The following is a 14,952-nucleotide window of genomic DNA, read 5'->3' as shown; positions in this document are numbered from 1 at the left end:
TATGTGATTTTTTTTTTTCACATTTCATTTACATAGTCCTCACCAGTTATGAGTTAAAAACCAATTTAAATATATTTTGTTGATACTAGAAGTTCAACTAAGTAGACAGTGGTTACATTTGACAAAGTTGTTCTAGTACAAGGTATATATTTCAAATGTACAAAACATTAGCATTGTTTATAATATTTCGAGATAAATTGCTTCCAATGGAAGTTTCTTTTCCAGTACTTTGAGGTCTATAAGATACATCTAGAAGACTTACTATGTGAAGGTGAAGACAGCTTAAATCAAGTAGAGGTGGAGCGGAGGGCCTGTGTTTATTCTTTTTGATCAATATCTGTAACCCTGTCTTTCAGGTGGCTGAGGGGGTTTTCTGTTTTCTTTCCACACTATTAGGTGCTGAAGATCTTGTAGGACAACTTTGATGCTATCTGCATTCTGCTTTTTGCTAGCACTGCTATGGCTCTTGACTTCACCACTCCATGAAAACTAACTCCATTCATATTAACTATTGTTATAAATATTTTAAAGGGGCTGCTTCTAAGTATTTAGGTCCACATATTATTTAAGGCTACATATTCAGTTTTCACAAATTTTTCTCGGAGGACTGGTCGACATCCCTGTACATCTTGTGCTATATCTGTCATCTTCTAGACCCCAACTAACCTTGCCATTCCCTATTCTTTTATCGGCCTTCTCTAAATTTTTCCAGCATGAGGGGTTTTACTCCCAAGCCCATAGTGGCTGCCATCCTGAGTCACTGTCTTCAAAGGCTGGCCTATTTACTTATATTTATTTATCTATTTATTTATTTATTTAGGTACGTGCCCCTGGTGGAAACCGAACCCAGGACTCTCTGGTCCACCGGCCGACACTCCAACCGCTGAGCCAAACCAGCCAGGGCTTTGTTTATTTTCAATGAATTCACTGAATAATGTGTTTGTAACCACTAAAAGCATTTAATTTAACCCATGCCTCAAGTTAGATAGTACTAAGATTAACCATGTCACCGACTACATTCCACTGGTCACAAAAGGAACCTAACTGATGTGTACTACTAGCAGTCAGTGAGAGACATTTTATTTATTAATTTAATTCTCCTTAAGGAAAATGGCATGAGTTACATAGTGAATTAAAATTGGCTCTGGAACCAGATAAACTCTGCCTCACTTATAATCCAAATGTGTAACATGTGATCATTAGTCTTCTTACCTACAAGTTAAAATCTAAGTTATGTAAGCTTTACAGCTATTAGTGACAAAGATAACTGCACAATAATATTGCATCAGGTTAAAGTCATGACAGTAAATGATGTTGGAAAATTTAATTAATGGCAAAGGCTGAGAAGGGAACACAGGTGAGAACAAATGCTCTTTATCTCCTGCTACCTAAGGTTATAAATCCGCATGGGCTATGGTTGATCACAGTGGCTGATTGCTAGTAGCCCCTAATCGAAGTTTTAAGGGCATTCTAGGCATATTATAAACTAGAGGCAACTCTGAGAAAATGAGAGGTTCTTAAATAAATGTTTAGAATCTCCACTTACACTTGACCCTGTAGCCATATCTCAGACTACACCTTAACAAATACAACCAGGTTCTGCGATACCATTCTCCACAGAACTTCTTGCGGTGTGTGGCAAAATGCTTTTCAGAATGAAAGCTCTTGTAGATGAGATAAAAATTCAACCACTATTCTCCTCTATTGCCCATAATAACTCATTATTTTGCTTTTCGATGGAGCCTAAAATTCAAGGTCATATCAGAACCCGTCTTTGTTAAGGCTGCATATCCTTCCTCCAGCCTCTAGCTGCTTGACACAAAGTGTGAAGTTCAATAAAAAAACAACTTAGAAAAAAATGGATGCATCCTTTGCCAAGTTTCCACATTACATCTCAATAACCTACTGGGAAGAAAATGGCAAACAACAAACAGACAGCTTCAGAGGTGAACATTTTCAAGGGTCTTTTTATTCCCGCCCCTTGAATAAAGTAGACCTTGCATAGATTTCTCTCTCTGTACATTAGAAATGATTTTGTACTTTCTTCAGGAAGTTTCAGAGAATGATTATTTTCCCATAAAATTAGTCATTAAAAGGCACAGAGCCATGCTTAATTACATAAGTGTCAGCCTTAGATTACTACAATGAGGCATTTTATCAAGTTTTTATGAAGATTATTTGTAGCCATAAGAAAAGAACATTAACACTGCTAAGTATGAGGTGAAGATGAAGAGACCTTAGTTTTTGCTAGTAAAACAGGGAAACTTCATTTAATTAAATTTATGGCACTTAAAATTCCCTAACATAATCACATTTGAAATCCCCACTGAAAATTTGGTATGGTCAATATTAAATGTTCGCGAAGTCACATGAATGCTAACATTATTTTGTCTCATTACAATTGAACTCTTTTTCCAAAAGAAATGATATAAACTCATGTTCCTCAATAAAAATTATTGTAGTGGGAATGTGACTGTGGTAAGTAATATCCTGTGTACCTTGAACTGCCTGTGATGCCACATTTTCCAGATTCCCTTGGAAATTAAAATAAGTACATTTTCCTATGTATATATTGATTTTTGGCCCAAGATAACAATCATTTAGTTCATTTATGCTTCTTTTATATACTGTGACCTTCATTTCAGCATGGATCTCTCACTCACATCTTTCCACCCTATGTAGTAATGCTCTAAGTTTAAAGCGTGGATTCTTAGGTTAGTATCAAGAATAGATGTTAAATAAGAGTTTCCACTTGAAGAGAGAAAAATAAAAGCAAGGACTCTGGGTCAGATATTTCTTTCTTTCTTTTTTATTTTTTTATTGAAGTGTAAACATTCTAAAGGTAAAGCCCCATTATTACAATTTGAACAAACTCAGGAAACTACCAGCAAGATCAAGAAATAAACTATAATCTGTGTTTAAGAAAATCACTTGTGACTGTTCCTTACTTACTGTTCCAGTCCTCTTCACAGAAGGTAACCAATATCATTTTGCAATGCCACAGAATAGTTTTGAATTTTATATAAATGGCATTTCATGGTGTGTATATGTGTGTATTTAAAGACTTACTTTTTTAGAGTAATTTTAGATTCATAGCAAAATTAAGAGGCAGGTACAGAGACTTCCAACGTGCTCCCTGAACCTAGACATGCATATCCTCCTCCTCTCAACACCCTTCACCAGAATGGAACACTTGTTACAATCAATGATCCAGTATTGACACACTATTATCACAAAGAGTCCATCGTTGACCTTATGGTTCACTCTGGGTGTTGTATATTTTATAGGTATGGACAAATGTGTAATGACTTGAATCTACATTATAGTATCATACAGAGTATTTTCATTAACCTAACAATCCTCTGTGCTCCAACTATTTCTCCTTACCTACCTCCCAATCTTCACCAACTCCCAGCAACCACTGATCTTTTTTTACCCCAAAGCCAGAGAAAGAAACACCGAGAAGGTAACAGGGAATAATCTGAATTCTTACTGTGATTCTTACTGTTTACATCAGCCAGAGTGAAAAGTCTCCTAATGCAGAATACTCAGAATCATCTTTCTCAGTAGTGAGACAAATTAGATACAGACTAAATATTCTTTTTTATTTTTTTTAAGCTGGGAGCAGAAAAATGGGAAGAGAGAGAGAGAAACATCAATGTGAGAGAGAGACACATGGAGTGGCTGCCACCCACACGACCCCAACCGGGCCGGGAACAAACTGCAACCGAGGTATGTGCTCTTAGCAGTAACCAAACTCAGGACTCTCTGGTCCATAGGCCGATGCTCTAATCCCTGAGCCAAACCAGCCAGAGCTAAATGTTCCTATTTTTGTATAACAAAAATTCAAGTAAGCCCTGAAGGATCAAAACATCTCTAAGTATTTCAGTTGTATCTCAAAACAAAGTTCAAGAATATTTGTAAGAATTCAAAAATATCCATTACTCAACAAGGTGAAAATTACAAATTCTAGTAACACTGAAATTTTTCAGGCATACACAAAAGCAAGAAAAAACAACCCAAACACAGGTTTTAGGATTAGCAATAAAGAACCTTAAAATAGTTATTATACCTGTATTCCCAGGTGTTCAGAAAGTTAAGAGACACAGAAGATATAGAGACCCAAATTAAAATTTTAGAGTTGAAAACTATAGTGACTGAAATAGAAATATTACCTAGCAGTTACATAGCACTTGTCCTGTGATGAATACTCATTGCAGATTAGACATTGCAGAAGAGATTATGTTGAATTTGGAAACACAGCGATGTGAACTATTCACAATGAAACCTAGATACAGGAATAAAATAAAACGAAACAGTATCATTGAATTGTGGGACAACTTTAAGCATCTTTTTTTATTATTATTTAAATATTAATTTATTTTTGTTACAGATGTTTCTCCTTTTCCCCCCACTGATTCCCCCCTCCCCTTCCCTCCCCGCCCTCTCCCCAGCTTTGTTGTCCATGTCCCTTGTTCATGTATACATGCATATAAGTTCTGTGGTTTATCCCCCCTCTTCTGAAGATAGTCAGTTTGCAACCCACTTCCACGTCTCTGGGGTTACCCCATTTCTCAGACTGTTATGTTCATTATATTTCACAAATAAGTGAGATCTTAAAACCCATTTTAAATAAAATGAACTGTACATCTCAGAAAACCACTTTGGTTTCCCTTTATGAGAAATAATAATATCACCTAACACTTAAATAGCATTTGTCCTATGCCTTCCTTCCTTCCTTCCTTCCTTCCTTCCTTCCTTCCTTCCTTCCTTCCTTCCTTCCTCCCTCCCTCCCTCCCTCCCTCCCTCCTTCCCTCCCTCCCTCCCTCCCTCCCTCCCTCCCTTCCTTCCTTCCTTCTTTTTTTCCAACTCAGAAGAGGAGACTAAGGAACAGAGATAAATGAGCCTGGACTGGAAGCCACAGAATCACCAAGTTCCTAGTAACTGGGCTGTACCAATCTGCTTCAGCATGGCCAGCTGTTGGGGCAATTTTAGGGAGAGAGGTGGTGCAGGGTGATGTAAAGGTTATTTGTAAAGGGAGTGTGGCATGGGTAGGTAGAGATGTTATTTTAGCTGTAAGTTGGAATAATTAAAGAGTAGGACAAAAGTTTGAATTTTTAGGAAACTGTGATTGGAGTTCTAAGCAGTTGTGTCTCCCACAGTAAGTTGTAGGTATCTATAATATTCAGCAAGCATTCTAGCATCAAAGCGCTGTTTCTTTGAATGTACATCAGACATTGATTTAGCCATATGGGACAACTGCCAATTTATACACAGATACACTCTGAAAAATACACTATGTGAATCACTGTGTTCTCTAAAACAGTGTTAAGTAAAGAGTAGTTCACCAACAGTGTATGTCATCATTTATCTTATTTTTAACCAGTCAACAATGATGTAAGCCCCGAATTTGAAAATACTTTATTTTTACAACAACGTTTTACAAAGCACTGGTCTTGCAACAGATTAGAAGAACAAAAGAAACTAAAAGAAAGAAACAAAAACCTGACTCTCCCACAGAGAGTTTGAGAATCACTAGCCTGAAATCTTCCTTTGATAATTGTTTCTCATTTTATGGTTTTCTCTTGTGGAAATGCAGAACTGTGAGCATTTTTGTTGTCAAGCATTTCAAGACATTTCTATATAGACATTGCAATCTAATGTGTAGGCTCTTTTCCCATTAATGGTTAAGAACAAGGACTTTGGAGTCAAGCAATCCTGCATTCATATATCCTCTCCACCACCTAGTAGACATGAGATGTACACATGTCCTTGAATTATGATGTGCCTTGGTTCTAATGATACCTAGCTCAATGTTGTAGAGGTTATTTATAAATAACTTTCAGTTAAAATATTGTATATCTTAAAATATACAGTATAAGATACACAATATATATAAAATATAATATTTTAAAATATGGTCCTGAAAATTCTCAAAAGTTAAGCTATTTAAACTCTGCATTATTATACAAATGTAATCTGTGTGGTAAAGTTGTTTTGATATATGTCTTCAGTGCCCCCCTGGGTAATCTCTGTCATTTTTGGAGATTCTTTGCTGTGTTGATTCAGACTCTATCAGGGATGAGGAACCTTTTTTCTGTCAAGGGCCATTTGGATATTTATAACATCATTCGTGGGCCATATAAAATTATCAGCTTAAAAATCAGCCTGCTATCTTTGGTCAGGCTAATTAGATAAGACCTGTGATGTTAGCTCATATTGATTTTGAGGGTGTTATATGACCTGAGGGTGGGACGTTCCCTACCCGCTAGATGATAGTTTTAAAAAAAAATCACTTCTTCAGGATTTAGATTTTCACAGAGGTTTCCACAGTGGAAGAACTGAGACTCATAGCTACAATCTTCTTTTAGTTTTATCTTTCCCACGGCAGGTAAACATTTAAGATAGGTGAAGGCAAAGGTAAGAGAAAATAGATACCACAGTCTCAGACATAGGTTTATAATATACTTACAAGGACTTTTTGCTTACCTCACAAAACCTTGCTTCTGAATCTTGACCTCACTGCTATATTCTGATTTTATTTATGAGGACATTTTGAGGGTAGAGGACAATAAGTTAAGGCTTAAGGGATCAGTTGAGGTTTTGATGAACTATGTATATTAGTTTTCTATTGCTGATGTAATGAATTACCACAAGCTTAGTGGCTTAAAACAGTTCAATGTATTATAGTTCTGGAGGTCAGAGCCCAAAATACTCGTGGGGTAAAATCAAGGTGTCAGTAGAGTTGAATTCCTTCTGCAGGCTTTAGAAGAGAATCTGCTTCCAGCCTTCAGGGGTCACCTGCAATATTTGGATTGTGACGCCTACCCCCATCTTCAAATCTTATCATTCCAACTTCTGCTTCTATTGTCACGGTCCCCTTTCTCTGACCTGCCCACCTTCCTCTCACAAGGACATTTATGTCTACTTTGGGCTGACCAGGATAGTGGTCTTCCATTTAAGGATCTTTAACCTAACACATCTGCAAAATACTTCTCAACGTGCAAGATAATATATTATAGTTTCTGAGGAATAGATTGTGGATGTCTCAATTTGGAAATTTGAGCTGAAAATTGGAAAAAAAAATAAGGTGTGTAAAGTTTCTACATCTTATATGAGCAAAGGGCTGGGGGCATTTCTGAAGCTAAATATGGTCTGGCATGACTGAAACATGTGTGAGAACTTGAATTAAAATGGCTACTCAGTTCAGACCTTGACTAAGTTGCTTATCTTCTCTAAGTAAGGGTCTTCTTCCTTACACCTGGGATATTACTATTTCATAGATTTTTTTTGGATAAAAAAAAATCTATCTAAAGTGAAAGGCTAGTAGTAATCACTGAATAAGTACTTTTAATCAAAAGGTCAGTTGAGAGTGGCCTTTGTTGCACACTCAGGATCTTCTTGCATTCCTCAGGAGCTGTATGTGCTGGAGTCTAACAGCAAGGGGACATCCCTGTCGTTACTCTCAGCTCCATGGGCGTCATCGTCCCTTCCTCGTGTTCAACACCTTTGCCAATTGAGGACTTGAAATCTCCCACTTCAATCCTTTGAGGTGATCAAGCACAGCCTGTGTGCTCTCAATAGACTTCAACTGTCACATACATACTTATACCAGTTGTGACAACTAGGCATATATTATATATATATTTAAATAAAAGAATGAATTATTTTTTATGAGCACATTTCATCTGCATTTATCAAGTAAAAGTGGCAAATTAGAGCAACAGATTTTATTAGTTCCTTAAAGGTGTGAGATAAAGGATATATATATATATATATATATATATATATATATATTCACCAAATTGTATTCATATGTCTCCAAAATCTACCCTCATTTATTTTCCACTGATATGTGTAAAAAAAATCTTAGCTGACAGCTTTGCCAACACACTAATTAGCTCTCAGTTGCAGAGTTTTCAGTAAGATTCTACTTACAAACTCTGTTTTTCTTGTCAGGTAGCCTGATGGGGATATGTCATTTTTAAATGCTGAACAGGTTAGTCAACAGTGAGCAATTAAAAAAAATTTTTTTTTCACTTGACATCATTTGGGTTGGCTAAGCATAATCACTTTTTGTTTTTATATTTTTGGTTTTCATTCTTGTTGTTTTTTTTCTGCCAATTCTTTCACTAGAAATTAGATTACACTTTTTGTCTCCCCTTTTCTACCTGGAAGACAATGAATGTTATCTGCACCGACTTATTACATGAGAGTTCTGGGTGATCTGGTGATTATTAGGGGCTCCTACTGGGGGCTCAATGTTAATTTTAAGAATAAGTAGATCACCCTGGATGGTGTTGCTCAGTTGGTTGAGCATCGACCTGTGCCTGGAAAGGTGCTGGTTCGATTCCCTGTCAGGTGGTATGCCAGGGTTGTGGGGGGCATGCAGGAGGCGGCCAATCAATGTTTAGCTCTCACATCAATTTTCACTCTCTTTCTTTTAAAAATTAAATCATAAAAAAAAAGAAGGAATATATAGATATACATATATGTGGAGGTAAGGAAGAAAAATGTAATTTCATTCTTTTTTAAAAATTACTTTCCCATCATTTTTGGTGTTCACGAAATGTTTCATAAGGAAATTAGTAATTTTCCACATCTTTCTTTGTCAGCAGGCTGAAAAAGAGAGGACTGGAAAGAATTTGTGGAGTTATTACAGTACAATGAAAACGAGTATTGGGCCTGTTAACAAAACTACCTGTGCGTTTTCACATTCTGGGTACAAGGTAAGACAGTACTTCTCTGTCTCTTGCTTTTAGAGGTGGTCATGTAATTTGCTTTTACCAATGAAATATGAACAAAAGTGAGGAGTCATTTGTAGACAGTCTTAGGAGACAATGGGTACCTCTTAAAATCACTTTTTCTCTGTATAGTGACTAGCAACATTCAAAATGTTGCGGGCACCATCAAACTATGTTTCTAAGTGACTGAGATGAGCAGAAGGCACTGGCTGACCTAAGTAACCATGTAGCAGCAACAGTAGCAAAAACTGCCTGGAATAGAACTGGGACCTCTCAGTCCATGAGGCAACACTCAATCCACTGAGCGACACTGGCCAGGTGACTTGATTTGCTTTCTTTACTATTTTTTTAAAATCAGGGAACATGCCCAAGTTTTGGGCTAGATCCCCAGTGCGGGGTGTGCAGGAGGCAGCCGATCACTGTTTCTCACATCGATGTTTCTATCACTTTCTCTGTTCCTCTCTCTCTAAAAAAAATCAATAAAAACATATTTAAAAAAATAAAAAAGAAAGCAAATTAAACCACAGTGAGTAAATACTGAATTTCTCAGTTTTTTTTTTTTTTTAATAATATGGAAGCCTTGTTTTCTCAAGTATAATCCAGAAAACAGTTCTTAGCAATGCCAAATATTTCACGAAGATGTTGAAAAAATGTTTTTATTATTTTTTTCTCTCAACCAGTTTATTTATTTCTATTTTTGTTATCTTTATACGTACATATCACTGGGCCATATATGTATAAAAAGGGTAATTTGAGTCACTTACAGATCATGTTCTCACCCAGATTTACAGACATAAATATAAATATATAGATATTTCTTGGTTTAAAGTTTTAAAATGTTTTATTCACACTTTCTCTGAAAGCATGAATAGTGTGAACTATAAATTTAAGAAAATCATGCAGTGGAAATATTTTATTTTATACTGAATTCAACCTAGGAAGTTATTGATACTATTTGTATCAAAACATTTATAAAACACTTCTTTATCCAAACCTCTAATATTATTAAAAATCAGCTTCATGTATGAAAGGAAAATATACTTGAAAGATCATTAACATAAAGGTAAATCTACACTTAGATCAACAAAAGAAATGTAAACACATTCTCGGTAAACAGAAGTTAGCAGAAACTCTCCCTCATTATATACATCACCATGTTTTCCTTCTGCCATTTCTGTTTATACCACTACAGCAGTACATCACCGTGGGAAGCGTGGTTTACAGAACATACTGAACTGAGTGTTCAACCTTTCAATGTGCTATCAGTAATGACATCAGGATGATTATGGCTTTTAACAAACTATCCTCAAACGTTTCACTATCATGATTATGGAGGCACTGAAAAATATGCTCTAAAGTGCTGAATAGATACTTCTGTTCCATACACCCAATACATCTTAGTATAACAATGCAAGCAAAACTCTTATCCAGGATTAGTATTACAAGCTTTCTTTTCCATTTTAAATAAGGTTTCCTGAGTCTGTCTCTGTCTCTGTCTCTCTCTGTCTCACACACACACACACAAACATACAAACACATACAGACTTGGTGTTATATTGATAAGGGTTAAGTTTTGCCTCCATCACTTATTAACTATGCAAGTTTTAGTAATTTAATTAATATCTCTATATCTCCATCCCTTCGTTTCAAATTTATACAATAATAAAATCTAACTCATAGGATTATTGTTACAATAAAAAATGTAAAACACAGGTAAACCATCTATTACACTGCCTGGAAAACACACCTACCAACAGCAAACGATTAGTACTCAACAGATGGCAGCAGGAGAAAGATTGGGAACCCCCCTCCCCCAGCTTCTGTGGACTTATTACTTTTAAACCACAACTTACACATAATCAATTGCTTTCTACAAACACATCCTAAAATAATATTTACATAGAAGTAAATTTTGAACTTTTAAACTAAACTTACAAATTCATAGGAGAGGGAATAGCTTTCGTATATAGGGTTTCTATCATAGAAACCAGACTTCTTGGTGACAGAGAAAGGTGTCTTCTCCAAAGGCTAACAGCAATGGGACAGAGGGGAGCTACACAATTCCTATGCTCATGTAGGGACTTGAAGAAAGAGGGAGAACTTTGAAGGAGAGCTAAACCATGCTTGTTGAACTAGTTGCTGCTCTCATCCTTCTCTGCAGATGAGACCCAAAGGTGAGAGAAACTTTGTATAAGATTAGGAAATTACTTCAGTTAAGGCTATTGCATCACTTCCTGGGATGTGAGCCCACAGAGATGCTTCATGCCCTCTATGATGCTGGAATATTAAGGTACTAATAGAGAAAGGAATGGTCCAGACCAGAGGTTGGCAAACTTATGGTTTACAAGTGATATAAGCTCTATTACAACTTTTCAATTGTGCCTTTGTAGTAAGAAAACCACCATGGGCAACAAATAAAAGGATGGAAAAAAAAAAATGTCTTTATGGAGACTGAAATTTGAATTTCATATAATTTTCAGGTCATGAAATAGTATTTTTCTCGTGATATTTTTCAACCATTTGTAAATACAAAAAGCACTCTCAGCTCATAGACCTTACAGAAATGTGACATGAGTCAGAGGTGGCCCTGTGGACCTAGTTTTTGGTCTCCTGATTTAGGCGCAGAGAAGATCTAAAACTTTTACATTGGGTTTTCAAGTCTAGGAGAAGATAAAAGTGTTCTTTTTCCTTGAGAGAAGGGAGAAAGTAGATGAGAGTGAACAAGAATAGATTTTAGTTGGAAAATTGAGGATATAGATAGACTATGTGGGCTGACAAAAACCAGCTGAGGTGGGACATTATTCATCAGTACTATAACAGTGGTAAGAAGCCAATGCACAAATTAAGGAAGGTCAAACCATATCTCTAGCTGGGGCTAAAAGGGACTGAAGATGATCCAGTAAGACTCAGATCTCATTCCCACCCTTGCTCCCTGAGGCCATGTTACTGCCTAAGATTCTCTTAAAACCAGATTCTAATCAAGGGAAAAGATTTGGGAGTTAGGTACATTAGACAGGACAAGATGAGATTAAGAAGCCATGAGGAAGTACAATCACAGAACCTGAGTCACTGTTGGGGTTTCTATTCCCTCACAATTAGTAAGAACCACCAATGTTTAGAAGTCCACTTGCTATTCAGTAACTTCTCAATGTGTAATAATGCTTACCCATACCCAGAAATTTCATCTAGCAGCATGATTTGACACTTTCCCATAGGAATAATCCATCTAAGGAGCCTGTTCCAACAAATAAAGGTAGAGAGTTGAGCACACAACTGTACAGCTTGAAAGAAATTCTCATTCATTTCCATAACAGAACTAGAAAAAAGTGTGTAAATTTTCCTACTAAGCCACAGCAGGGATAGGACATGCTCCTCTATAATAATCTTTTATTTAACAATGCTCTAGAGACCTTACCTGGTAGTCAAGCTTTCCATGTCTTTGGTCACAAAGTTTCAGTCAAGAAGATTTAGGTTAAAAAGTAATCACAGAACAATTTTAAGTTTCCTGTTACTCTCTCCTGGTTCTTTAAGCTACTATTGCAGCTGACCTTTCCATGATGATTTGGGATTCATCCCAGATTCCTAAACCTCACTTACCTCCTACATTCAATGTAGTTACCTAATCCTATTCATTTTATTCCTTTAACATCTCCCAATTGTATTCATTTTAGCCCATCCACACAGCAATAGTTCAGGACTTTATTTTCTACTTATTTTTGCAACATGTTTGTTCCTGGTTTTTCTTAGTTCAGTGTTATCAGTCCTATTTCTTATTCCCTTAATTATAATCTAAATACATATCCCAAAAATAATTCTAAAATACAGATCTGATTATATGAGATGCCTGTTAAAAATTCTTTAACCACTCCTCATAGCCTCAAAGCCTATGAGTAATGTATAAATTCCTTAGCTGTGATATCCAGGACTTTTTATTCTACTAAGTTCTTCAGGCTCTTCTCCCACAATGCTTGGCCTAATTGTCCTATAATTCAGCCATCCTGACTTAAGTAGTTTGTCAATAATGGCAATTGCATTCTTCAGTTTATACCTATTTATTTTTCAAATTATGTTTTGAACAAAATATGTCAAGCATTATTTATTTTTAAACAAAGGTTTATAAGTTTAAAGAATATAAATATATATATAATTAAATATAATTAAATGTACTACATTACTATAAAATTTCCCAGGACCTAAAATTACTGCATATTATTATTCTCTAAGAGAAATAAAGTAATATGTAATATATTTTTTGATCATAGAACTTATGTGTACACAAAGTATGTATTGATCGTCTTCTCCTTCATCCATTTCACCTATTTTCTTATTTCAAATCCCCAAAAATCCCTTTTCTATTTTTCTCAAAATACATTGATCAAATGTTTCCATCCAATACTTATGTCATGTACTCCTGACTTGGTTATCTGTATGCAGGAAAAAAAAACTAATCTGGAAGAGTATAAGAAAATTATCTTGTGTTAAACTCAAAACAGTCTTTCTGGGTCACCAGGTTCATTTATAAAGTCACTTCCCTGTGCTGCATGAATAAAACTTAATAGAATCAAAGTGGTTCAATGTTTTATTTCAGTCTTTCTCATTCACTGGTTTCCTGTACATTAAGTTCTTCTAGGAGGAGTAAAAGTATCAAAGATCTTTGAGATACAGTGTTCACTTTAGATAATGAAATTTATAATTGACTCCTTTTCTTTTTCTCTTTTCAGAAGAAATCCAGGTTGTAAAGAGAAATATCTAGTTATAGAGAATGAGAATTGTTTGGTGTCCCTCTGAATTATATTGTAGAAGATCTAAGTAAGTTAGGTAGATAAAGAATTTTCCACTTTAATCATTGTGTTAATTTTGAGTATATGTGGGCTCAGTTTAGAAATATTGAATGTTCTTGGGAAAATTCCAAATAATCTTTGCTATATATTGAATACAAATAATTTGAGAAACCAGGTGGGTCATCAGATTACAATTATTTTACCCTCACCCATGTGGCTTAGTTATTTTAGTTTGCAACCATCCATATGTTTCGATGCCTTGGGCAAAGCTTTATTGAGTTGACTAAAAGAATTTAAGCATTTTTCATTTGGTTTGCTGCATTGTTAATATTAGCTTGTCAATGACTTGAAATTACCTTTTTATTTCCTTTAAAATATGTTTAGCAATGAAAATGTAATGAATGGTTGTATTATTTAGGAATATCTCATGCTTTTTTAGCTCTTTTACTTTTCAAGATACATACTATGTTGCCAAGCTACAGCTCTAAACAAATGAGAAAATGCTTGTCCTGAATTTTGTTCATTTCTATACTCAATCATGACATTGTGTTAATGTTATTTTTAAATAGAATGTCCTTGCTTTTCACATGAAAAATGAGAGAAAGGGAATGATGTGATTGTTCAACTCTTTGAATTGATGCATATTCATTAGAGTGGATGATATAGAACTCAAATGCCCTGGCCACATTTATTTAAATATTCTCATATGATTTCAAAGAGTAATCATTCAAGCAAATGTGGTAATGTGCTGTTATGTCATAATTTTTTTGCATATATGCTTATTTCAAAGTTTTAAGTTACCTGTAACCTACGGCAATTGTTAAGTCAGAATCTAAATCAAAGCCTTGAAAAATTCAAGACTGTAACATGGAAATTTTAAAAACATCTATGATCTTGCCTAGCCGGAGTGGCTCAGTGGATGAGCATTGACCCATGCACCAAGAGGTCGCCAGTTTGATTCCCGGTCAGGGCCAGTTTGATTGCCCAGGTTGTGGGCCCGATCCTCAGTGGGGGGCAGGCAGGAGGTGGCCAGTTGATGTTCTCTCTCATCGATGTTTGTATCTCTCTCTCCCTCTCCCTTTCTCTCTTTAATATCAATAAAGAAAAAAAAATTAGAAAAAAAATCTATAATCTTGGGTTTACTTATATATATATATATATATATATATATATCTCATGTTCCAAAAAAGTAATTCATGGATGCATAACTAGTTTCAGAATAGTTCATCATATGCTAATAGTGACATGCAAAACAATGATTACAAATTGCAGAGATAGCAAAAGGATGAAACTTTGAATTAAGAGAGGGAAATCTTTTTTTTTTTTTTTTTCTTTATTGATATTAGAGAGAGAGGGAGAAGAGAGAGAGATAGAAACATCAATGAGAAAGAACATCGACTGGCCACTTCCTGCATGCCCCCCACTGG

The 14,952-nt window shown here is 35.5% G+C and overlaps 1 pseudogene; it reads right to left on the bottom strand.

Moving 5' to 3' along the window:
• Positions 1–330: 330 nt before the first annotated feature.
• Positions 331–751, bottom strand: LOC118626736 (annotated as a pseudogene).
• Positions 752–14,952: the final 14,201 nt, after the last annotated feature.

This window comes from Molossus molossus, unplaced genomic scaffold (assembly GCF_014108415.1).
Source record: "Molossus molossus isolate mMolMol1 unplaced genomic scaffold, mMolMol1.p scaffold_m16_p_12, whole genome shotgun sequence".
NCBI lineage: Eukaryota > Metazoa > Chordata > Mammalia > Chiroptera > Molossidae > Molossus > Molossus molossus.
Note: the sequence above shows the minus strand (reverse complement) of the source record. Positions and strands in the feature narration are given on the sequence as shown.